The following is a 26,819-nucleotide window of genomic DNA, read 5'->3' as shown; positions in this document are numbered from 1 at the left end:
CTTGGTAAGTAGAACCTCCTGTAACTATGGCCTGTGTTAGAACACAGCTGCTTCTTTATGCTCTTTTTCTCCTCCTTTTTTCAAAGGAGCATTGGAATTTTGGTGACTCAACATGATAGTAATGATTGGCCAGGGTAGAAGCTGATCAGCTGCCCCAGAAAAAAAATAATAAAATCAGTACATGTCAGAATGGTCAAGATTTTAAGGAATCTTTTATATCCTCTTGATTTCTGATCCCATTGGAACCAAGTGGAATTGGGTACTAAGGAAGGTTTGGCATCTGTTCAAACAAAACTGGGCCTCCCTTGAACAACTTCCTCATTTCCCTGAACTTGCTCCATCCCACTTTCCAAGTGGCCTTTGGACACAGTGGACCAGGATGGTTGAGTGTTCCCAAATGGCACATGCCATCCTTTCCCTGCCCTCTCTGTGTGCCTGTGCCTTGCTGTGAGTTTCTACCTGCAGACTCCGGCAGCCTTTGTTCCTGCTGGAAGCACAGTCCCTGCTGCACTCCTGACATGACTTTGTGCCCTGAGCTGCTTTAACAAAGGTCTTTATCAAACCACGGAATATCGATAATGGCATCATCATCTAAGTTTCAACCCCCTAAAGTTTCTAGCCCATCTAAGGAGTAAGATCTGACATCCTCAGCTGAAAGATGGTGAAGGAGCAATTCCTGCTGCACCTACATGCCTTTCTTGCTGGCTCCTACACAGAAGGAAACCAGGAACAAAATAATTAGCTTTGTGAAAGATGAAGTGTCTTCCTTTTTATGAGCTGTACAAGCATTTCTGAGTGTTACTCTTTTATAAGATGCCTTTCCAAAAGCATTTAATGAAGAAAAGATGAAAGCTAATGGAGTAGTAGTCGAATGTTGGTTTTTTTTCTGATTTAAAATATACATTCATTTTCTTTTACCTCTAGCTTATGCCCATACATCATTTTGCCTTACTGCTCTAAAATGAGAATAGCTGCCTGCAACTCTGAAAAGTGTTCTCATTATTTTTACCTCACTATCACACAATTCTAGACACCTCGTATCAAAGATGCTACATAAAAAGCAAATTAAAATTGAATTGCAGTAAAGCTACTAAAAGAATTAAAGGAGTTGACAACTCAAGATGTTGTGTGGTGGGAATTAAGAGCAACGATTAAGTATTAATTCATTTGATGGTTTTGATTGCAAATCTTATTGGTGATTCACACATGTTCAAGGCAGCTACATTTCCACACACATCTGTGGAAAATCTTTTCACTTTCCTGGGATGGAGTGATACTTCCTTCTGTGCACAGGTTTCAGCAGCAGGTTGTTTGGCAGTCACTTCCTTACCCAAGCCCTGGTTTTGTGACACTACCTTTATGTTTTCCTGCCTCTTCTGGAAGAATTCAAGAAGTGGTGAGGGAGTAAGGCTGACATACTGAGCTCCTCAGGAAGGCAATTCTGCAGGACTTTGCCCTCTGCAATGACTTACAAGACGCAGAGGGTTCAAAATGCTCCATTGATTCTGTTGCTGGGAAGATTTTACAGTGCTACTGATACATCCCATTAAAAATAATAATTTAAAAGTTCCTTCTTCTACAGCCAAGTTTGCTTTTGCATCGTGAGTAATACTCTATTTTAATCACTTCATGTTATAAGTGTTAGGGCATTTATGATCTGATCCTGTGAAGGACTAGTCAGCAAAAAAAATGTTTCACCAAGAGGTTAGAGATGGAGGTTTAAACTAATTGAAGGTTGGATGTCAAGATCTTCATTGTATTCATTTTCAATTCTTGCTGCACTCCTGGAGTACAGAGGAGGATAATAGATGACTGATTCTGCTGTTGATTGGTGTCTATTGTTCTGTGTTGCAAGAGCTTGAGGACCTTTAAACAGCCATTAATCTAGTGGACAAAGTAAGTTCCTGAGCAGATGAGTAAAGCACATTCAAACCATATTTAAACGTAAGTAAGATTAATTCAAAGATGCACTTTGAGTTGGTACATCGATTTGCAGTGGAAACTGGCCACGTCTATTTATCACTTCAGTTTGGGCTTTTCCATGGAAAGAGGAACATCTTGACTTTACTGGCTTTTTTTTTTTTTTTTTTTTTTTTTTTGGCATCTTATAAATGGTTTCTATTGTAAAACAGTTATAGGGTGAAACAATTTTGGAGTTTATTACTGAAATGAATATTCTTGTGGGCTACGTCTTGGGGAACGTACTAGTTCAGGGTGGGTTTTTTGTTAAGTATTTTATCTGTTTCAAGTAAATGAATACAGCAAAGTGTTAATCTCAAAGCTTTCTGGAAGAAAGTATTTAGGCAAGAAACTGCTTGGACATCTATCACTATGAAATGATATTATTGCTTTATTGCTCATGTTATTATTAATAGTAATAATGGTGTTTTAAAAGATATATTTTAGTCGTTTTCATGTAATCTCTTTTTTTTTAGTATTGGGAATTAACACAGTTGGACTTAGCCCAAGAATAAAAACCTGCCACTTCCTGGATTTAGGGATTTTTCTAAAAAATTCTCATTTTTAAACCTCAGAATAGAGCTGTTCTGTGAATCTACTCAGGCTATTGGCTTTATCCCACAGGGCTTAGGGAAGGATCTACAACTGGAAAGGCCAGATGGGGTAAGAGTGCTGCCTTTCCAGAGGTTAGTGCTGGAGATAAGATCAGAGCAGCAGTAATTATCCCACGGATTTTGTGTGGCCTTTCTGAAGCTGTACCAATTAGCAGCACTTCAGCCTGGAAAGAGGTGAAGCTCCTTGCTGGCAAATTAACCTGTTGCCAGAGAGTAGGAAACTGTTTGCATTTCCTGGTCAGTTCCTTAGCTAATTGACATTCTTACCAAATGTCTGAAGGCTTTACCCAAGGCTACCTTGGCATGCTTGGGAAAGGAAAAATAGAATTTAGTAGCTTCTAAACTCACTCTTTGGAATGAGATTAATTGTCTCTGGTGTGAAACTGAGGACATGAAGTGTGCATTCAGAGATCTTCAAGAAGCAATCAACACAGCCATTTGTGGAGATACCTCTGAAGGTATCTGCTATTTTTTGAGCTGTGATTAAAAATCAGATACAACACTGAGTTACTTAATAATTGGGATGAGAAATTGTATGGATCATAATACTGTAATAATGATTAGGAGCATATAAAACTCCAGGGTGAAGCAAGATGGAAAAGATCAGGAAAAGGGAGGGAAACATGTAGAGAACAACAAAAATAACCTCAGTAAGTTAATAAGCTATTTGATTAAGCTAATTCATGTAATGTTTATAAAAGTACTGTGGTGTGATACAGAGTCTTGGAAGATGCATGACTTTGCTTTCAGAATACCAGCTATGAGAAAGGAAGATGCTCCCCCAGCCCTAAGGATTTAAGAGCTGGTGTAATTTGTGGTAAAAGGCATTGTCTGAAGGAAGGAAGAGAACACAAAACATCCAAAGTCCTGTTCAGTCTGACAAATCACAGGGAGTAAAGGTCAGTATATGAACAACTGATTTCCCACTGTTGCTTGTCTTTCTCTGTTAAGAACCTTAAACATTTCTGTTTGTGACTCTTATTTCAAAAGCCCCACCAAAACATCAAGCATATATATAATGCAAACAATGTAATTTGCTTTCTGTAATAACAGAATGAAGAAAAAAAGCATGGACAGAAGCAAGGAAGCTGTTCTGACTCAGAATATCACATAAGGAGATAGAAAGGAGCTGGAGAAGTAGCTAGATGCCAAGAGAAAACATAAAGGAAGAATCAAGAATGCATCCCCATTTAACCCCCTCCTGGCTTCAAAGGCCACTCCGAAGCAGTTCAGGAAGGCTTGTGCTTGATATTGGACTGGAATTCAAATAATCTCATCACTGAGCCTTGTAGAGGCAAAGGTGACCCTGATGCACAGAAGTTACTTGCATCAGGGTTTGCAGTCTATGTGGACAGTAAATTCCTTCTCCTTCTGATCCTTCTGCACTGCTGGGCAAGAGATGGATAGAGTGTTACCAATAAGGGGATAGTGTGACAGGAAGAAAATCTAGCCCTGGAAGACTCACAGAATCATTTTGGTTGGGAAAGACCTTTAAGATCATCAAGTCCAACCATTAACCTAAGTCTCTTGATTCTAGTGTTAAACCATGTCCCTCAGCACCACATCAACACAGCTTTTAAACACCTCCAGGGCTTGTGACTCCACCACTGCCCTGGGCAGCCTGTGCCAGGGCCTGACAACCCTTTCATGAAGAAGTTTTTTCTAATATCCAATATCTAATATCACTTCTTCCTTGGGAGAAGAGACCAATCCCAACTCTCTCCAGCCTCCTTTCAGGCAGTTGTAGAGGGGGACAAAGTCTCCCCTCAGCCTCCTTATTTTCCAGGCTAAGCATCCCCAGGTCCCTCAGCTGCTCCTCGTAAGTCTTGTTCTCCAAAAGAGCTACTAGGGATCTGCCTTCCTACCTGCAGTGCAGAAGGACCCAGAATTGAACTCAGCAGTGGTGGCCCTGCAGAGAATGTGGTTTGTTCCCTGGAAGTTTGTGTATTGGAGCTGTGACCAGCTTGTTGTGTTGAATTTGCTCAGTCTGTGCTCATGGTGCCTTGTCTACCAAGCTGTTCCCATTTGCTGCATCTGCTTCACAGACCACAAGGCTCACCAATTTGTTGCACTCTTGCCTCTGCAGTTTATGTGGCCCAAAGGAATACACCTTATATGCAAAGCCAAGGATTTCTTAATTAAAGTCTTAATGGCCTAATCAAAGGCCTATTATTAGTTCTGTTGCAATGAAGCTAAGACTGAAAGTCTACGTTACATATGGTTAGAGCTGATACACTTCTCCTTTATCCCACATTTTAAACCACAAGTTGAAGTAATATCAAATAATCATAGCTCTTTTTTCTTTTTTTCCTACCTGTTTTGTTTGTTTCTTTTATCTTTTTTATTTGTCTAGATTGACTGCAAAGTCATATAGGAAATCCAATTTCTGATTGTATTATTTACTCCTCTGTACTTTTTATTTTCCTTAAAAAAAAACAACCCCCAAAACCAAGAAAAGAAACCAAATCTTCCACAGTTTCTGGTGTGTCTTTCTAACACTTTGCTACCACAGCAAGAAGAAGGGTTTTGTCTTTCACAACATTAGCAGCAGTTTCTCCCATTTGTAAGTGGAATTTAAAAGATTCATGTTTCTTTTCTGCATTATTTTCATGGTGGTGAGAAGCTGGCTTGATTGATTGATTGAACTCTCCTTCACACTTCAAATATTCAATACTTACAGGTTTTTATAGTAGCATTTTATGTTGTATTTACTGTGAGGCACTGTGTGAAATAGAGATATGAATTGTAATGCTAAAAATTATTATGAGATGTCCTAGATATGTGGGGAAATGGGGAAGAAGGAGTTAAAAAGAGTAAAATGAAGTCCTTTGAAATTTTCTCTCTTTTTTTTTTTTTTTTTTTAATTAGTATTATGAGCTGTTAGCTTCTCTTGTGGGTTCAGTGTTTGTGCCCTGCCTTTGAGAGCCAAGGAAACTTTTTCTTTTGGCCTGCTTGCCCTACTCACACTTTTTCAGCTTGTGACAAGATGTCTTTATAACAATACTTTGCTTTATGGCAAGAAGATCATTACGTTTTGATGTTGCTGCAGTAAAAGGAGAGGATGTGATGAAGTTAAGCGTAGAAAATGCTACCAATGCAGCATAAAAAGGTCATAAAAACGTGGCTTAATAGACAAGTTACTGGAAATTTGGGGAGTGGGAGCAGCAAAGGAAAATAGGGTTTCCTTGATTTAATATCTCAAAAGCTGATTCTGTTTCTAGCAGCACCAAACCTATCTGTAACTTGGATAACAAGTCCTAATCCTGCTGGTAGAGGTGAGATCTGTTGCATCCTGAGGAATTTTGGGCTTTGAGGTGCCAGGTATTACTCTTCTCCAGGAGTTTAAGAAGTTTCCTAGCCAGAAAAGCATCAAAATGAACTTTCACTGGCAACCCTTGGAAAAAAGTCAGGACATGAACAACTAGAACCACCTTCCAAAAGTGAGTTTACTCTGCTGGTAGTAAAGTTCTGTGTAAGAAACTAAAAACCTGCAGATTCACAAAACAATCAAGTGTGAAAAGCTGCTCTGTCCCTCAGATCTGGATACACTGTTTGCTGCCTTTTTTGTTATTTTTGGTCAATGTCACCATCAGTCCTTGGAGATGTAACTTTTTTGTTTCACAGCAAATTGTTAAAGAGAATTATAGGAGCAGAAGGAGGAAGGGAACACTGTTAATCAAATACTCTAAGCACTGCAGTCTGGTTTGGTGTATTCCTTTTTTTTTATATTTAGAGATCAGTTTCATGAAGGATTTTAACCAGATTTTGCTAATAATAATTCTATCTCAGTATCTTCCAATGGAATGTGAAGCAAAACATATTGAGCCTAGAGTTGAAATTTGGGGTTTTTTTCCCTCCATGTTGATTGATCTGTTCCTATATTTAGTCCTTATTTGCTCCTGTCTAATTCCTGAGATATTTCTGGGCACATTTCTGTGTAACTTCAAACTGAGAGCAGGCACCGTATGGCCTGCTCAGCTGACACTTCCAGCTAAATAATTAAAGTGACTGTCCCTTCAAGATTTGCAGCCTGGTGACACATTTCCCAGGCATGACAGTCAATCATTTAGGAGGTCAGCTCAACCTTCCCTGCATTTACTTTTCTGTAAATTAACATCTGGCCATAAAAAAAGGTCTTGCTGTCAGAACTAAGCTGAGATACCTTAATATGCTAGTGATGATGGAAAGGCCTCCATAAAAAGTTTCCAGGAAAAGATATTTTCACATCTCCTCATCCCAAGCTGTGTCTTTTTAAAATTCATTTGCCCTGACTTAGCAGTGATGAAAAGATGGCTCAATGAAGTCTGACTTTTTGAAGTGGTCATGAGCTTTCTTCTGATTGTTACCAAACAATCTTTTGAGACTTGGCAAGTTAAATTTTACTATCACAAAAATTAAGTTCAGTTTAGTTTGAGGAAGTTTTGGACTCAGAGCTTTTTATGTGAAGTTGTTCTGGCTGCCTGAGGAGTCACTGGTGCCACTTGATATCCCTCAGTTTGTGGTGTTTGCACCCAATTGCTCCCCAAAGAGCACAAGAGAAAGGAGGTGTCAGGATCCTTCCTGCTGAGAGGATCTACCTGTGTTGCTGAAAAAGGGAATGAATGTGAAAATAGATTTGAGACACTACTACAAGCAAAATGAAACCTAAACCCCCAAAGAACACTTGTGTGTGTGTTGCACTGCATCATCTTGTAGCCCCCCAGTGCTCATGAAAGGTCTCTCTGAAACAGTTTCATCCTCATATATTAAGAAACTATCCAACATTCCTCTCACCTTTTGTTGTGCTCTCTGCTGTTGAACTGTGGCGGGGCTGGTTCTGGTTCCCTGTAAGCCAATTTTGGGTGATCTCTTCTAGAAAAGATGAATTTCTTATTAACCCTTAGAACTGCAATGTCTGAGCACCTTCTGGTTCTTCGTTGAACGATGTCACTGGCACCTGTCACATGTTCCTTGTGTCCTCTTCACTACCCAGGGTAGGAGTATATTTTGGTACAGTTTGAAGACTTCTTGTTTGAATTTTTGGGGTAGGAACAGACAGGAATCTCTGTTTTCTCCAGTGCTGGCTGATCCAGTCAGCCTATCCTGGACAGGCAACACAGGGCTGTTGTCTTCAACATCCATAGCAACAGGACAGTCAAGGAGAAACTCACTCAATCTACAGCTCTCCATGTTCATCCATCAGTGTTTTCATTCCTGTGTCAAAGGTGTCCTTGTAAACACTCTTGTTTCCAGCCTTTGGATGTTTTCATGGCTAAAAGTCCCTGAGAAGCCTTTATAACTGCAACATCATTTAAGGGTTGGTTTCCAGAACACTGGGATGGTTTTTTCCCCCGTAATGGTACATGACTCCCTGTTTTCTGAATAAAGAAGAGAATTACCAGCAAGAAACAGCAACAGGAATTGTTGCCAGGCTGTGAGATGAAATAGAAATCAGATTTATTTGCCTGAGGAAGAGTTTTCTTAAAGAGTAAAAATGTTCCTGTGGAATCAGACGTTAGGTGATGCACAGAATGCAGGTTGTCTCCCATTTTTCCTGTTAAAACTTTTTCTACTGGAGCTCAAATCAACCCTTTTTTTGAGCCCACATTCATCCTAGGTGGGCCCAATCATGCTAATGAGGGCTCCCAGACTGCAAAGGGAGGATATATATATTGTTACTTGGAAAGAGATTATCCCAGGCTGCACAGAAACCCTGGTGGGGAAAGAACTTGTGACACATTTCTGACAGGGAATGTGATGAATGCTACAGACAGAACAATAACTGTTGCATTTGCTGGAGGAAGCTTATATGATGAAAAGCTTTAGAGAGGACAAAAGCAAGGGTTGATAAGACTAGCTGAGGTATGTAGGATGGAGGGCGAAAAGGAAAAAAAAGCAAAGACAGACATGCCTGCTGGTTGTCTTCTTTGTTTAGAATTTTGCTATGAGCCAATGCATTAAAAAATACAATCTAATAGGAAAGATAAAGTACTGAGAAAAAAAAAAAAAGGCCAGATCACATGCTCTGCAATACACATTCCCTCTTTGTGAGGCTCTGAGCACACATCCACCTGAATTATGCAGTATTTATGAGACCTGAAGTCAGACCTAGCAACAGATCTTGATGTTTGTTTAAATACAGAATCATTCTCTCTACTTCTGCAACCTTCTTTATGTACCTGTATTTGTCTGAGATGGAAAAGATGTTTTCCTTTTGGTGTGTAAAGGGCATGTGGGGATCTCTGAATGTCATGTGTGTGGGTGCATGTGTGTTTGCATAAATGCTACTTAATTTATAAGGACCATTCCTTACCTGATAAAAATCAATATAAGTCACAGGCCCAGATCCAGGGATAAAGCAATTTCATGGATGTGAAAGGAACTGCTGCTGTACTACTGAGTCCAATGCTTAGGTTGTGATAAACACCCGATTTCTGCCTGTGTATTTTTATTCTGTATAAACTTGTTAATGTTTTTATTTATGTACATTTTTATGTATGTATTTCTACTTAGATATATGCATCTACTTATATATTACTTACATGTTTCCAGAAATGTTAGATATCCTTTGTTTCCCAACTGTGTGCCTGCAAGGAATAAGAAAAGACAGTTTGAGGCAATTTATCAGACTTACTTCTGTAGCAAGAGAGTTTGCTGAGTCCAGATAATGATTCTTATTTTTCTAAAATTAGAAGCTACTTCTGCCACCCAAGCATTTCAACAACAACAGTAACTGCTTCTCTCTGTGGTGGATTTAAATGTATTCACTAAATAACTGCTGGAAAAATTCAGGCTTTTTTTTTTTTTTTTTTTGCTTAGAAAGTCAATGAAATTAAATTCTAATTTGGCAGAAGACTGATGTAAAACAATGCAGCAGCAAGGAGGAAGGTAATGCGTTAGCAGTGTCATTTTCTCAGACCTAATATTGTGAATCAGGCAAATGATAAAAACTGTAATAGTGAAACTGATGTCTATTATAAAGTGCAGCTTAATGCAGATATTTGGCCCTTCAGCAACATATGAACTGTGAAACACTCCACACAGTGATATATATGTTAAGGCAATCTAGCAGAGTGTGAGCAGAATTACCCAGGCACTGGTTAATACTGTGTGCAAACAAAAGTGGCCTTTGAGTAATTTCATTCTTAGAATATGCCTTTATATGAGATTTGAGAAATCAGGAAAGCAGAGACCATCTCCAGGCACTGAAGATCTGTGAGGCTTCCTGTTGGAGTGTGTGAGGAACTGCAGTTCACTAGACAAAGGCAGAGACCAATCCCAGGATTTAGACAATAATGCTGTTTACCAGAATAGGTATTGAAAAAAACAACAACCAGGTGAGATGATGGAAGTTCTAGAGCAAAGGGGGACGAGAAGGGCTGGGAGGCAGCAGCAGCCATGTCCATCAGGCCAGGGAAGGAAGAACTCCTGGGCCAGGAAGGAGGATCCTTTCAATCCCAAAGCTCACTGACCTTGGCAGCTTCCTTTCTGCATTAAGCAGCACTTCATCCAAGCGAGGTAGCTGAGAAGAATAAAAAGTGACTTTGTGGTGCATGATCGACTGAGATGGATCTGCTGAGAATTCTGCTTCTCAAATGTGTTACTAACCAAGAAGAAAATAGGAATTCTCACAGTTAATAAGGCAAAAGTGAGACAAAGTACACAGCAATAATTGAATGAAAGGCTGGGTGAGCAGGCAGGAGGGAGATAGATACACCCTAGAATGAAGATGGTCAGTGATGGTAGTCGGTGCCCAGTAGCAGTAGTTCAAGGAATACATAACAAGGCTTTCAGTAAACACATCCCCGTCAGACACTACAAGCTCCTAGCAAACTGAAAGACAAATTCATGAATATGTACCTAGGAGACAAATGGATGGCCATGATGCAGAAATCTTGCCGTGGCACTCAATGCACTCACTGAACGTGGCAACAGAAAAAGCCTCTTGTCACAGGTCACATGAAACAGCTTAGCAAAACAAACAAACAAACAAGGATTTTTATTTTTTAATGCTACCTGTGGTGCATCATCACAGCAGGTTGTAAGAAAAGATTAGTCACTGCCTGATGTTCAGCTGAAGCACCAGAGGAGCTGTTCACAAAGGCTAATTTTAGTCCTGTAATATTAGGTGTCCTCTCTTGTTCAAGACAGGAGCTTCTGCCTTCTGGGAGACAGTCCATCCCACAGGCAGCTAAATAAACCCAGCAAAATGGCAGCAGGCAGCACAGCCCTGCTGAGCACTACCTACCCTAGCCATGGAGACCCATCTCCAAGCTGCTTCTAGGAGACAATGATCACATCCACAGCCTTTTTCATCTAGGGTGAAATTGTCACCAGCTTTCTGGGCTATGACAGAAGAGCGAGTGAGGAATGAACCAGGAGAGGATCCTGACTTTGCCTTCCAGGCATGTGAGAAGAGCTGTGGGATGGATGGTGCATCACTTCAGCTCTCCCATGCATCAGGTGTGGGCATGGCAGAAAATAAGGTATTATCATGTAGAGTGCTGTGTGTGAGAGAAGATCCAGCCACTGCCTTCTCTACAATCCACTCCTGACACTGAGAATGAACGGGATGTGAGGGCTGGCAGGAAAGCTCCAAGTCTGCCACACAGAAATGCTGAATGAGACCTTCAACGAGGCTGTTATGCCTGTGAGTCTGATGGGGAGAAAGCCTCAAGTTTGAAATGAAGAACTGGGGAACAGCGAAGTGCTTTACCCTCTTCAGCTGAAGAACAGGCTGATGATGCAGAAGACCTGAAGCATCCATGGAATAAAATGAGAATGGCCTAAAGGGAGACACATCAAAAATGCTAAATTACTGATTTACAGTGGCCTTTTAGTGAGGACTGAAGAAATGATGCATCATGTCGTTACTGAAACCAAGGTGACACTTCAAATACAAATAAAAATAGATGTGCCATGGAAAATGTAGTCATTAATGAGAATAAAGTAAAACTATACTTTTAAGCAAGAAGATTAAAATAGTGAGTGGTGATGTCTGCTGGGTGACCTGTGCTCTCTGTTAAATAGGATCAAACAAATCTATACACTCTATGTTTCCCAAGTGGCTTGAACAGGATCCCAGCTGAGCACCACTTAGTCAGTCTTTCCCTGGGGATGAAATCAAAGTTTTTGGCTGTTCTGACTCATTTGACTCTCTGGGGTACATTTTAGGGTCATTGTAAGACAAAGGAAGATGAACAGATCTGGTTTTTTGACCGGGATGGAAATAGTTGGTAAAGATCTTTGTGAGAACTGACCCAAAGTGGAATGTCAGACAATGCCACTGGATTCTGTGTTTTCTCAACAGGAAGAGCCCTGCCATTGAAATGGCTGGTCTGAATGATGTTGAGTGCACTGGACACACAAAACCAAGACAAAATACAGATGTGTGTGTGCATTCATCCAAATAAAACTATCCCCTGACTGGGAAAATTCCATGTGCTTAATGCCCACTCACACCTAAGCCAAGTTATTTGTGACTCCCAGGGCTTAATGCTGTGCTTAGACCACTGCTTGAGCACAACCGGAGAACATGATGCTGTCAGGGAGGGCTGGCTGAGGTGAATCACACTTTACATGAAGTCAACAGCACTGAAAAGCACCAGCAGCAGGAAAGGCTGCAGGTGGAGAATCCACCTCTCTCTGAAAAGGCCATCAGATAAGGAACTGCCTTGAGAACAAGGAGCTGTCAGCCAGGCTTCGTGGTCTAGCAATAATTACCGAACTCTGTCCACACAGACAACTGGGAGTCGTGACAAGTAATCCTCTGGGCTGTCAGACAGCCAAGCTGTGCTCTCTAATCTCCTGCCTGAGACTCTCTCTGTGTGAGAGACTCTCCACGACCCTCTGCCAATCTCTGTGAGACTTCCTCTGTCTCTCTCCACTAACTGCACAAATGACACTTTACTTTCAGCTACCATGGCTCCCTTTACATTTAATTAAAGCAGACCAAAATGTACGGATGTGGAGACAGCAACTGATAAGGGGGGTCTGGTCTGCCATGGGACAGGAACACTTCTCATCTGAAGGCTTCAGATCTGCTTTCCAGTGAGCACATTTGCAAAGGATTCTTTTTACTTGCAGTTCTCCAAGTCACACATCCATGAAACTCAAAGTCTGTGTAAGATTTTCTGTGTTAAATTTGTCCTGTAGGGGAAATATATTCTCATCCTGGGTGTGTGGGTATAAACACACACACATATATATATATGTTTATATATATATACACACATACAGTTTTGTAAAGAAGGCTTGCACTTCTAGAAGGCATGTTAATAAAATGGAATAAATCATGTGGTCTCTAAGAGTTTGGTTTGAGTAATGAATTTAGGACTTCAGAATTACACTAACAAGGATTAGTATCTCATAAAAAGGTCATTTTAACCTGCCCCCCCTTAAGCATCAGTGTTCCAATACATTTAGTAATGGGGGAATAAATATTATTTAATCCTAATCACATCATTGTTGCTGCAGAACTGTAGAAGCCTATTTATGACAGAGATTGCTGTGTAGGCAATATTAAATAAAGAATAAATGAAAAAGTCCCAGGGCACTGCTTCACCCTCCAGGTAAGCTTTTGTCTCCTAAGAACAACTTTCACCAACTGCCTCCATGACTCTGGGGGTTTTAGGCCTACAAGGCAACAAAGAACCACTCACCCCCACCCTGTGAGGAGAAAATCCAACTAAAAGCCCTTTCCAGACAAGGACAGAGGGAGTTCACTCATCAGTTCTGGTCATGGGTAAAACAGACTCAACTTGGAATTTATCACTAAACAGATGCAAACAGGACAAAGAGAAAACAAACCCCAGAGCTCAAATCCCTCACCCCATCCCTCCCTTCTTTCCCAGCCCAAATTACTTTGTTCCCCATTTCTCTCCCTCCTTCCCCCCACGGTACAGAGGGACAAGAAATGGGATTTAGGATCAGTTCATCACACCTGGTTTTCTGCCGCTTCCTCCTCATGAGAAGGAATCCTCACCCCCTGGCCCCGCTCCAACACGAGGTCCCTCCCAGGGCACAGATTCCTCCACGGCCCCTCCGCCGTGAGCCCCTGGCACCAGGAGCAGCCCCTCAGGATCAGGCGGCTCCGGGGGAGCTTCCAGCAGCTTCTCACAGGAGCCAGCCCAGCCCCTCTTAGCCTTAGGAAGAGAGGACAGGAGTCAAGTTCTCTTCGTGAGCCTTCCAATTTCCACCCTCAATATTGTATGAAGTTATGACACAATAATCCGGAGGAGAATCATACTCTTCTTGCAAAGCTCTTTCTGCATTTTCAATTCAATTTTCATCTTTTCATCAAATTTCATCTTTTATAAGATGAACTAGACTGCAGTCCCAGGTAGATATAGAGCTGTATTTAAAAGATTTCACACCAAACAAATTAGTTCTTTGGCATCTAATCCTCCCTCTGGCTGCGGACCTGAGGAAGGCCTGTAACTGTCTGTACAGGCTATTGCAGAGGCTGAGCCAAATGGTTTCTTCTTCATAATTTTTCCTCAACCTAAGACCAGCCTAAACCCCAGAATAAATCTGACCTTAGGGACTAACATTTCCCTCAGATATCATTAATGTCTTTGGGACCAAATGATGCCTTTTTCAGTTCTAGGAACATCCAACATTAATTTTACCTTCTGAACTCTTGAACTTTCCGTTCAAACTTTTTTTCCGTTCTGACTTTCTGTCTAAGAAGTTCTTTGTGCTTAACCAACATCATCTCTCTTCCCACTCATTACAGCTCTCCTGACATGAAACACTACGTTCCTTTGTGGAGCCTTTGCTTCTTTATTGTGAACAACATATACAAACTAACACCCCAACAGTTGCTACAAGAGACAGCTCCTTCTCTTAAATCAGCCATTCAGCCTCAGATCCAGGTAACACCCAGGCTCTTCCTCAGCCTTCAAATATCCACATACTGAATTAAATTCAGCCCTTGATTCTTGAGTTTCCTTGACCCTAACTCAAATCTTAGCAGTAATCTGAACCACAGTCTGAGTCAGAGAAAATGTGTTTTCCAAATAATAACACCGAAAATACAGAGCCAGAAAGTCTGTTCTTGAATCTTTAAGTTTTTCTTGTCCTGATCTAAATCTGAACCCTCACCTCAACCCAACACTGTAAAACTACTGATTTTAAAGTTCTCACTGTTAAAAGAAAATTCTTTTAAATAGCATAACATTCAGATTCACTATTTGAGTAATTTTACGTGGCTTTCTATGGAGTATCAAATGGGTAGGAGAGAGACATCTGTGTTTTAGCTTTAATAGCTGCAATCAGCTGTCATCTGTTTTCTGGGAAGGTGTATTTTGTAATAACCTGATTAAGCAGAAAGATGCTTGGCTCTATTTGCTGGTGGAGTTCTCTTTCTCTCTCTCTGTACTTTGCTTTTTCTTTTTGGCAAGTTTCAGCTCTTGCTTCAGAACATCATAAATTTCCAATAAACACAGTGCAAAACCGTTATGAATTGCCATAAACAACACTTAAGGATGTTAAACCCATATTCTATTTCCTGTTCTGAATCTGTTCTCTGTCTCTAGTGCCACAATAATCTGTCTCACTCCTACGCACAGTGGCACTGCTAATTGTCCCTAATTGAGACTAGTGGCATCTAATATGCTCCAGTGGTTTTCTGCTGAATTTTGAGCTTGTGTGTACTGATGAGGGAATCCAGGCTCAGGCATTATACCTGCCTATTGCTGTTTGGACAGTCACAAACAACCCAGCACGAGAGACCTCCTCCCTTTATGGGCAATATTTCCAGGCTCCCATAATTGTCGGCGGTTATCTAAAGATTTTAATATTCCCTAACTTCTTTCTGACTGCTGAAATGCAATCCCTATGAAGATAACGATGGGGAGGCAAATTAGTTTCTTTATGTGGAGCTAGTTTTCCTCAACATTTGTGCTGGGTATTAAGAAATAGAGGGATAATAAAAGTATTTCTGCCGAGGAAAGTTGATCTTCGCAGAGTTTACACCCTCCATATTTCCCACGTGGGCATATAAAGGAAGGAAAAGACAGCACTGTAGATTTAATAGTTTCCACTAACACACATTAAAGCCTGATACAAACAAAAGTAATTTCAGCCAAGTCTGATTTGTGTTGGTACCACCTAAGTTACGGTGCGGGCAAGCTCCTGTTGCCTTCAGTAGTCTTTGAAAAAGGTTTAACTACCAGAAACATTTCTGTTGACAGCAGAGGCATCTTTTCCTGTTTCTTCTTCTGTATGTTGGCTACTCAATGTGCATTTTAGTCTTGGTAGCTTGCCAAGAAATGCAAAGCTTCTCTGCATCTGATCATGCAGGGTTTCTCTGGCACAGGTTCAGGCTGTGGGAGGTGTGAAGAGCTGTGGTCCCTGTCACGGCCAGCTTGGCAGGTGGCTCCACTGCAGGTTCTGTTACACCAGCCTTGGGCAGCAGATTTCACCTTTAAGGTATTGATATCCTGTACAGATACTAATGAGGTTTTATTGTTATTGCTGAGTCCACCACATGAACCCTTTGCAGCTCTGAAATAGCCTGGTATCACCAATCAGATGTTGCTTGTTTGACACAGCCTTGTTTTCAAGTGTCATCTGAGGTTTTAGTTTTGCCACGGTACGTGGGCACACTGAGCAGGGAGGATTAGGGTGGAATTTTTGGAGCGTTGACTTCTCAGCACCTTGGTAATGAAGGGATCGAAGCACTCACAGCCAGGCACCTGTGTGTGATTTGTGAAATGCCTGCAGGAGGCATCGAGATAGTTTTTTAGTTGTTGATTCCTCAGGAAGCACCAGAAAGCCAAAAACACATTGAAAAGTGGAATAGAAGAAAAACAGAATTTAAAGCCAACAGTAATCCAGAATTGTCCGACTACTCCTAGGCAACTTGTCCACGGAGAGATGGTTTGATGGTGCCTGGCTACAAACAGCAACTGGAGAAGTTTTCCAGCTTCAAAGATGATTCATAAATTAATTCACAGAAGAGAAGGTTATCTCACCAGTGGCATAAGCGTTTGGGCTGGCCTAAGTACAGTATCAATTCCTCTGGTATTAAATAACCTTTCTTTTTCTGACAGACATTAATGGCCTTTCAAGTCATGGCATGTAGTTTCTCTGCCATTTACTGTCTGAGAAAGCTCTCACATTGTTCCCAGTTGTTACCACTCAGTTTAAAATTCTGCTCCATCCAAGGTAAAGATGTATATATCATCGAGCCAAAACCCCTTTAGAGAATCAGATGGTAGAAAACCAGTGCTAAAAGTAAATGGCTTTGGTTAATTGCTCATTTGTATTCCACCTGAGTGATGGTGGTGGTATTTTCTGTGGGAGGGTTAATACCTCTGTCTGAGAACAAAACCAGAGATTTGGGGAGAGAAGTCTGTTGGAATCTGCAAAGGGCAGGCAATTAATTTATCTTATAGGCATGGCTCTGGATGCAATCTGAAATCAAACAGCTGGAGCCATTTTGGCAGATGGAAATGGCACATAATAAGCAGGTTATGGAACCAGATATAGGACGGATGGGCTGCACTAAAAAAAAAAATAATAAAAGGGCTAGGAAAACATCCTGCAGAGGGGCTTAAAATGTCCTAAGGGATCCTCAGTATTACACAGAGTACAGAAAAATGAGTTGAAAATTCTCCCTCTTGCCATCATTTCTGAACACGCATTGCAACATGACACAGCCTTTCTTTAACAACACAGGGAGCAAAGTTACCAACCTGTTCTTGTGTATAATGGTGCAATCAAAAGAAAATAAAGGATTCATCCAAGGAAAAGAAGAAGTGAAAAGCCAAGGCCAAAGATATGGGGGAAAAGAAAAGGCTTGATGGCTTAAAAGCCGTGTTCTGCTATGGATCTCTTTTAATGTGGGGTTACCAAACCTAGCACAGTTTTCCCACACAGCAGTCAGCAAGTAGCTTTGTTCAAGTCATCTGCACTGGTTATTACAGATCAGCTGCTTTCTCAATATTAACTGTGAGGCTAAGTTCACTTTCTCTTTGTTTTTTTTGGTGGGATTTCAATTAGAAAAACTTAATTTTAGAAGTAATAAAGGAAAAAAAGATTTGACAGTGTGGCGTGGTATTTCATATAGCTTGTGTTTGTGTCTTTTTCCTGTGAAAACAAGTTTTGCTTTGAAACTTGAATATCATTAGCATTTGAAATTAGAATTCTAATTTTATCTGTATGAAAAGTTTTAATTATTTTGGATTTTCCCTGTGGAGAAATGTCTTCTTTTCATGTTTACTTCAAGTGTGAAGGAAAGTAAGTTAAAAAATTCACAATACTTCATAAGGGCCTGTATAAAATAGGATTTGCTACTCTGTATAATGCTGACAAGTACTTGTCATTTTGTATTTCTAAATTAAGAAATAAATACTCAAAACAGGGAAGGAAAAGCTGCTGTAAAAGATATAAAAACTGATTTAATCTCTTAAAAAAGTCCCTCTAGGCCTAGCTGACCCTCTGCTTACCCTCTAGTCACATCTAAAACACACTGTTTGGTTCTGTAAAGAGTAAAGAAAAGTGCAGTCAGAAGATAAGGGTTGTCAGACACCTCTGCAGCAGGTTCAATGTGCCACCTTGGCAGGAATCCCTCCTGCCTGGGTCTCCACTCCATTCCTGGCCTAGAAGTCCCCTCAGGAGTTTGGATGTGGGTAAGAAAACCCAGAAAACAAACCAACCCTTGCTCCCCTAGAGCTCTGGCCACCTACTTGTGAAGTTGCACTCGTGCAGATGACAGCATCTGCAGTGTCATTTCTAGGAACGAGTCTCTGCGTGTGCCTGGATGCTTTTAATTTTTAAAATCATGTCATGCTTCACCAGCACTGCATCTGTGTGTGCTGAGGCCCTGTTTGGTCTGGATTGTTTAGCTTTGTGGGAGCTCCTGCAGGGAAAAAATGGTTGCTTACAGTTTTTCTGCATCTGGTGCCTATAAATCTACCCTTGAGCCAGGAGAAAAATCATTTAACTCAGGGAGGTGTCCTGGTAGACTCCAAGGAAAGAGCCTTCTGCTTCATCACAAACAGCTGTCAACTTTTCTCCTTAAAAGAAACACTTCTTGCTGTGCCTGCCAAAGGCTAGGAGAATCATCCCCAGCCCCAGCTCGTTTGGGAACTGGGATGCACAAGGGTGCTGCTGCTTTGATCCTTGTTTCTCTCAAAGAACTTTTTTGTGGAGGTCGTTTCATGTGTCAGATGCTTTGAAATGAAATACCTGGCTAAATACCTGAAGTCTTACTTCAGAAGGTCCATCTGCTGGCAGAAAGTGTGATGTTGCCAATGCTATTTTTAGTTCCTAATTGCTGTTTCCTATTCCACTTTGGTGGAAGGCAAAATAAGAAATGAAGGCACAAAGAACATTCACAGTGTGTCCCATTTCCTCTGTTGTCACTGATGTGACTTAGATCACTTTAGCAGTTATGACACAGGTGGTCAGCAGACCAAATTTTGAGCATGGTCCCTGTTCTGGGCTTCGTTCTTCCTCACTTGATTAGCATCCTTGCAACTCTGTTCAACTTGAAAAATCACTGTGGGTTTTCATCACGCCCTGGAGACATTAAGAGTGTTTCAGCCTCAGTTTTCTCTCTGTAAAAATGAGATCTACAGAAATGTTGTTTTGCCCTCCTAAGCTCCTCTGTTCCTGCTCTGTTCTCTGGTTCATGGCTGGACACTTCTTTCCCCTATTTAGTAGAGCACTGGGCCATGAAAGCAGCATCAGCCATCTCTCACTCTGTCAGTCCTTTCACCCCTAGACAGCCTTGATATTATTCATATGCTGGTGCGTGAGTGAAACTTTTTTACAGCTCTTCTTTCCAAATGAAGTTCAGCCTTGGTCTGAAATGTAGAGTCTTGACTGTGTGAAATACCTTCAGTAACGTTTTCAGCACAATACACCAAAAAAACTCTTCCCAGCTTGGGTGTTGCTTTCAACCATTGTTAGGTTATGGGATACAAGGAGGGATGGGGGTGTGGGATAAACCCCAATATCCCAGTCCCTGATCTGGTTGTGGTGGGAGAACATCTGCCCCGTGGGCTGGGTGGTACCCATTGCCCCCAGCCACTGTTCCCCACCTCAAGAGGAAATGGCCTCAAGTTGCTCCAGGGGAGGTTTCGATTGGATATCAGGAACAATGTCTTCCTCAAAAGGGTTGTCAGGCCCTGGCCCAGGCTGCCCAGGGCAGGGGTGGAGTCCCCATCCCTGGAGGGATTTCAAAGCCATGTAGATGTGGTGGTGAGAGACATGGGGCAGTGGTGGCCTTGGCAGGGCTGGGTTGACAGCTGGACTTGATGATCTTGAAGGTCTTTTCCAACCAAACTGCTTCTGTGATTCCATAATCTCACAGACTGAGGGGCCTGGTTGTCTAGTGCCACAGGAGGCATTAGGGGATGTGGGTAAGAACATTTGAGGGTTGCATAAGGTACAAGGGATGTTTAGGAGAGGAAGCAAAGGCTGTGAGCTTGCTGTACCTTTGTGAAGCACAGGAAGGTATTTCTAAAACGGTGCTCTTGCCTTCTTTTTGAATGGAAGCCTAGTGCAAGGGGAAGGAGAGAAGAATAAAAAGAGGTTTGTTTGCTTTTGAAGAGCTGAGGGTTTCTCAGATAATGAGCAATTTCAGCAGATTTGCATCTGTGTAGGCAGTTGTGCCAAGACTGCAGTCTGTTGCTAGAACCAAGCTCTCATGTCTCAGCCTGCCAAGCTCTAAATATGAGAAGCACCAGCAGCACAAGGACCCAGAGAAGGGAAAAGAAGCCACTGTAAATCCACAAAGCTGGAAAGGGTGGGAAAGGGGAGGAACTGGATTTGCATGTTGTGAGCACAGGGCACTGTTCCCTGATCTGTGCTTTATGATTCTGCTTCCGCCATGCAAATATTTCAGGGTAATAAAAGGGAGCAAACGACAGGTCTGAGGGGAAAGAGATAAATCTGTGTAGGAATAAGGGAGCAGGGAGAGATACAGCTGAGAGATACCCGAGCATGGGTGCATATAATAGAAAGTCTGACAGAATGCTTGCTCTGGATGTGTACACTGGGGGTGTAACAGCTGCCAGCGTGAAAGCCTTGGGAGCCACAGAGCCATTTATAGTTGATAACTGCACGGGGAAATGCAGCTTTCGACCAGGCCAAATTGCTCCTTTTACAAAGGAAAATGACCCATGTCAGCCAGTTCAAGATGGTTTTTGGTTTGAAAAATGCCACTAGACAGTATAGATACACACAGGCAAACCCAGGGACACCAATACATGTGTGTGTGATTGCCACCTTGCTGAAACAGCCATGCAGAACTGAGGAGCATCCAGCACCAGTTAAAGAAAAAAAATGATGGCAGTAGCTGTTTGGTGGTAGAACTCACAAAACCTACATTCTGTTGGACAGAGAGCTGGATCAGGCCTGCAGTTTTTCAGGAAGGGAATGGAAAGGTCAGGAAGCAATAATTGTTTGTCCTATCTGGAGCTCAGCACTTCCATTTCCTTAGGTACTGCTTTCAACTGTTGTTAGGTTATGGGATACAAGGAGGGATGGGGGTGTGGGATGAACCCCAGTAGTCCAATCCCTGACCTGATTGTGCTGGGAGAACATCTGCCCCATGGTACCCATTGCCCCCAACCACCAATGTCCAGGTCGAGAGGAAATGGCTACAGGGTGTGCCAGGTGAGGTTTAGATTGGAAATTCTTCCCTGTGAGGGTGGTGAGAGCCTGGCCCAGGTTGCCCAGGGAAGCTGTGGCTGCCCCATCCCTGGCAGTGTTGAAGGGCAGGTTGGATGGGGCTTGGAGCAACCTGGGCTGGTGGGAGGTGTCCCTGCCCATGCAGGGGGCTGGATCTAGATGATCTTTAAGGTCCCTTCCAACTCAAACCATTCTATGATTCTATGATATTAGGAACAATTTCTTCATCAAAAGGGTTGTCAGGCCCTGGCCCAGGCTGCCCAGGGCAGTGGTGGAGTCCCCATCCCTGGAGGGATTTCAAAGTTTTTATTTTTAGAAGCTTTTCTTGCTGAGTGTATTATAGATTACACAAACACACGACTAAACCCACCGAGTCTGAAAATCAAACCATTTGATGTTTTCTAACCTGTTGGACTTCCTCACACATGTCTCAGCTCCAGGGACAGGCTGGCACGGGGGGAAAGCTGCTCAGAGGAGTTGGTGGCACCCAAAAGGACACTTCCATGGGAGCAGGGCAAGTAGCACTGTTCCAGCTCTAACCAAGTGAATGTCTTATTAAGAATAAAAGCAGCAGAGTAATGAGTTGGATAAACTGCATATCTGAGTTGTTTACCTCACAAATCCTTCTCAGGATAATGAGTAAGACCAACCTGAGTCATTATTACCTCTGTTCTTCTGAGGTAACAGTTTCCCTCCTCAGGCAATGCTCAGAGCAGCTGAAGGTCTATTAGGGGAATTTATTATGAGTTTGCACTTCTCTTTGGAGAAGCAACATTGAAGTCTTGCCTTTTATTTATTTATTTAGGCTCAGCCCGCCTGGTTCATTTCCATCTGCAAAGCAAACACAACAGGCAACCTTGCAGCCAATTTGCTTCGGTGTCAGGTCACAGGCATTTCATAAAGTTTAGCATCAGGGAGAGCATTTCACATGTCATCTGGCTGGGGACAGGTTAGGAGGCTGAGAGATAATGACAGCAGCTTTCAGCTATCAAGTTAGTTGGGGCTATGATGCAAATAATTGTTGCTGCCATTATCTTTGAAGCCAGATGTTTGGTGTCCCTGTGAGAAAAAAAATAGGAATATCACTACTACTTCTGAAAAGGCTGCTTTTTTTTTTATGCCCCACGTCGTTATAACCCAGCAAAGAATGATAGGACTAGGGACTGAGCTGAAATATGGAGGGGGAAAAAAAGCATTTCTATAAATGGCAGGAAGGATTAATGTAATTCATCTCCTATTTATTAGTGGTCTTCTGTTGTCAGGATGTGCTAAAAAGAACACATGAATGGAAACAAATTGCAAATTATTACAGCAATGTTCTGTCAGGTGAACCTGATATGAAAACTCTGAAATAAATCACCTGGCATGTTTATAAAAAATATATATATATCCCCCAAACAAACAAACAAGCAAATCTCTGTGGAGGCAGTTTGCAGCTGTTTTATTACACTGATAAATATGGGACAAGGCTCAGAAAAAGCAATAAGACAGGTCTTCAGACACTGAATTTCCTTTGAACATGATACCAGAGCTGGGGAAAAAAGGACAGCCCATTTATCACAGCAGTGAGGATGGAAGTGGACATGTTCAGCTGAAGCTGGAGGAGGCATAAAGAAACAAACAAACAAAGCCCCAGCTGCCACCAAGTGCCCACAAACATTCAAACATCAAAGGTGACCTTTGGGAATGTCCTCAGTGGCTCTTTCTATACCTACCTCAAGACTTTGGTATTATTCTCCATCATCTTCATCCTAGCCAATAATTTCAGAATGTGAAATGTATGAAATGCTTTACTGAGGTCAACATATTTTACTGCATTTCTTGAATCTGAAAGTGAAATAAATCAGAGAAATGGAACATCCAAGAATTTATCAAAAGCATTTTACCTTTCTTGAGCAAGGCAAGGAATGATTTCAGCAGTACTTGAGAGAGATTTAATACAGATGCCATCTTTGAGTTTCATAACTTTCTTTTCTTGTCCATTACTCTGAGTAGTTTTCTGTTGGAATTTTCCATTTTGTTTATTTCTCATCTTCATTTCCAGCTTATACCATTTTTTATGAAAAAAAAATATGGGTTTATGAAAGGAATAAAAACAGATAGGCAAAAAATAGAAAAGAAAGTGGAGACTGGGTCATTTGGCAGCCCCAGTAGCATCTGGCCCAGCTTATGCTGAACATAACTGTGTTTCTTCTCTATTAGACCTTTACCTCTACAGAAGAGATATGGCATGCAGGTGGCCTGGACTTCAGGTTATCTTGCAATCACATTATCAGAAATATCATCACTACTGTCCATTGTCTGAGTCTTTTTCATCTAGTTGTCCTTGAAAATTGCTTAATATGCTTTTCCTCTGATGTTGCAGAAAGATACAGGAAGTTATTCTGTTTAATTGGTTCTATCCCACTGGCTTTTAAAAAGCTTGACAGTTTGGTGAGCTACAAATCCAAGAAGGAGTAGTTAGGGCACCCAAACGGAGAAAGCCTCTGTGAAAGCAGTGAGCCCTGAATATTGAACAGGCATTGGGTGGAGTGTCTGCTTTTCAACCAGAAATTACACCCTAAGTTGAACAATATGCTGAGGCAAAGCTTCTGGGACCCTGTGACTGCATGAAAACCAACCCTGCAGACAGCAGAAATGTAATGGTTTTGTACATTTATGCTTATCACCTCCATCCTCTGAATATCTGGCTGTTATAATTGAGACCATTTTACTCCTTCCATCTTTACCACCCACCTTAAACCTCAAACCATCACCTTAAACATTCCTGTTCTAAATGATTTTTGCAGAAACAAACCCTACCCCTTCAGCACTCTGCACACTGCTGGATGGAATTATTCAGAGTCCTCTGCGGGTTGTTTTATTGCCCAGGACACAACAGCTGAGGACTCTGGAGCTGCAAAGAGTTTCAAAAATAAAGATTAGATTTGACTGGATTAGATTTGACTGCCCTTTGCAATTGTTGATGCTCTTATTAAACTTAAATCTCTGGCATGTATTTGTGGTTGAAAAGTGTCTCCTAAAAGTGCAGCTAGAACAGGAAGAAAACCTTATAAAACCTTTTATTCATTTATATATATATATATATATATATATATATATACACACACATATATATACATACATACATGTATATATATAAAATCTACCAAGTTTTCTCACTAATTTTACTGAGACAATTTTGAGACCATGAGCTGGAGTGGATTATGATGTTATCATAACTAAAGGAGGAACAGATTTAGAGTTTTGCTTAGTTGTTTTCAGGGTGTCTCCAAACAAGTCAAAGAGCAGGAAGGAATTAAAGAAAATTTAAATTTCAATTAAATGAAACAAAAAAAAATTAACAGCATCCTGCTCTTTGCTTCTGACGTGACCAGTTATAGCACCAAAAGTAAAAAAACCTGTGAAGGTGGGAAATGAGTTTAAATGTCACATTTATGCATACAAGCAGGAATATGAGGCATGAACTGTACCTGGTATTCAGGCATAACAAAGACTGATTTCAAGGTTTCCTCAGTGTCTTTTCAGGCACTGTAGCATTTGCTCTTCTTTGAACTAGAGGACAGATACAATTGCCCTTTAACTGGTTAATCTGTAGATTTGTAAAAAATCAGGAAACTGACTTAATCTAGCCCAGTAAAAAGCTCCGATTTTCTTTGCTTATATAAGCAATTATATTTACATGTACTTCTTATTGTTGATGATGTTATTGTTATTATTGTTAGTATTTCCATGTTGGTACCACCTCAAAGGGGACTAGAGGCTCATAGGTTCATCATGTCTGGATGTAACCAACCCCAAATTAGAGGTACCTAATCAAAGGGGTTTCAGGGTGGTCTAGGAACAAAATAGATGTTACCCAAGGAAAAAGAGAGGCAATTTGTCCCTGGTTAAAATGCAGGTTATTGGGAGAGGTGGAATTTTCCCCTAAGGCTGTTGATCTGTGCTCCTCAGTTCTCCTAAATGTTTTAGAGCTCCTTTAAATAGCACATTGTGCACATTCCATAAAACAAAGCAGGCAAGATGCAGATAACTTAGGAGGCTAAATTCAAGAGGCAGGGTGGAGCAGCTGCCTGGTAGAGCCCATCTCTTTCCTGATGATGACTCTGACAGCTCAACAAGCGCGTGATGACAATTATTTTCCATTTGCTTCTGAAGAGCAGAAAGCTGCTGTGCCTGGGCTCATCACTGCTGGTACTCAGGCCATTAACAAGATGTGTTCTCCTGCTTCCTTGATTTTCACACAGACAGCTACTAACTCTGTATACTAAAGTGTATCAAATAACTCCAAATTTCCTCCCTTTGAACCAAGTGCTTTCCACCCCCCTCCCAACTCTGACTTAACAGGAAAATTGGAAGATGTTTAAGTAAGTGTTGTTAATAGAGCCCCATTTGGTGCTTACATCATATATTAACATATCAAACACAGTTTAACATTCAAAACATCTCCTGCCTGGCAGCCAGGAAATTATGCCATAATGTTAATGTACATGCCCTTATTAAATTTTGCCTCTATAATAGACAATCTGTTATAATGTAAAGGGGACAGCAATATATCACAGATATTACAACACAGACTGGCACTGCAAAGATAAGATTTCAAATATACACACTTATACAGCTACTATCTGAGTATCTTTATTTTGAATATCGTTATTGAATAACTTCTGCAAATAAACCAAGGGCTCAATAAAATTACAGGCAGGGGGAGGAGGCACCTGGGGAAAGGGGAGAGGGCAGGAGGAAGGGGGAAGAATAACAAGGAATAAATGCCATGTGTGTGGGCAGTGTGAAACAGTGTAAAATAACAGCAAATGGGATTCTCTGAGACTTACATAGCAACGTGAGCAAGGAGAATCCAGCTGTTCTGGAAGAGAGGGAGAAGAATGAGTAGTTTGAATACATGAACAAACCTGAGCAGTCTCTAACAAACTTCCCCACTTGAAGTTCAATTTGTTGTGCTTCCTCAGCCTCCCACTGGCCTTACTCAAAGCTCCTGACTCCTTGTCTTCCTGAACCCTCGTTCCCCTCCCCCCTGCTCCTGGGTCACCACTGTCACCTTCTTTGCCCTCATCCCTCCCTGCTGCCACCAGGTATCAATGTGGTTGCCTTTGCTGAGGGCTGACCTTGCAGAGAGCCAGCATGTCAGGTAAGCACCCATGAACGTGTAGTCAGATACCTGGATTCCTGGAAGCCTCTTTCTGCCCATGGGAACTAGCTGATCTTTAAGGTCCCTTGCAACCCAAACCATTCTATGATTCTGAGCTCCAGCAGGTTAGTGTGACCTTTTCTTCTGTGTTCCTGTTTCCTTTTCACCCTTGGCTTTCTTCATATTTCAGCCTCTGAAATCAGGAAAGACTGCTCAGAGGGTGTTTGTACACTGCCCACCAGGCAGCCTGCCCACCTGCCCATCTGTCCAGTTTACCTTCAGTACATGCTAACTTTGGCATCCTTTTGAAGATAAGCCTGGGTAAACGTAGCCTTGCTGCTAGATTTTCTACTTCTGGCCTCCTAGGGCTGTTCCCAGGACCCACAAAAGTCAACAGAATTAAAGCTTCCCACAGAATTCACTGGAGCTTTAGATCTTTCTGCTGTGGCTAATTAATCTTGTTCATTAGC

Source organism: Apus apus, chromosome 7 (genome assembly GCF_020740795.1).
Source record: "Apus apus isolate bApuApu2 chromosome 7, bApuApu2.pri.cur, whole genome shotgun sequence".
Classification (NCBI taxonomy): Eukaryota; Metazoa; Chordata; class Aves; order Apodiformes; family Apodidae; genus Apus; species Apus apus.
The sequence above is the reverse complement of the archived record's forward strand: the minus strand, read 5'-3'. Positions refer to the sequence as shown.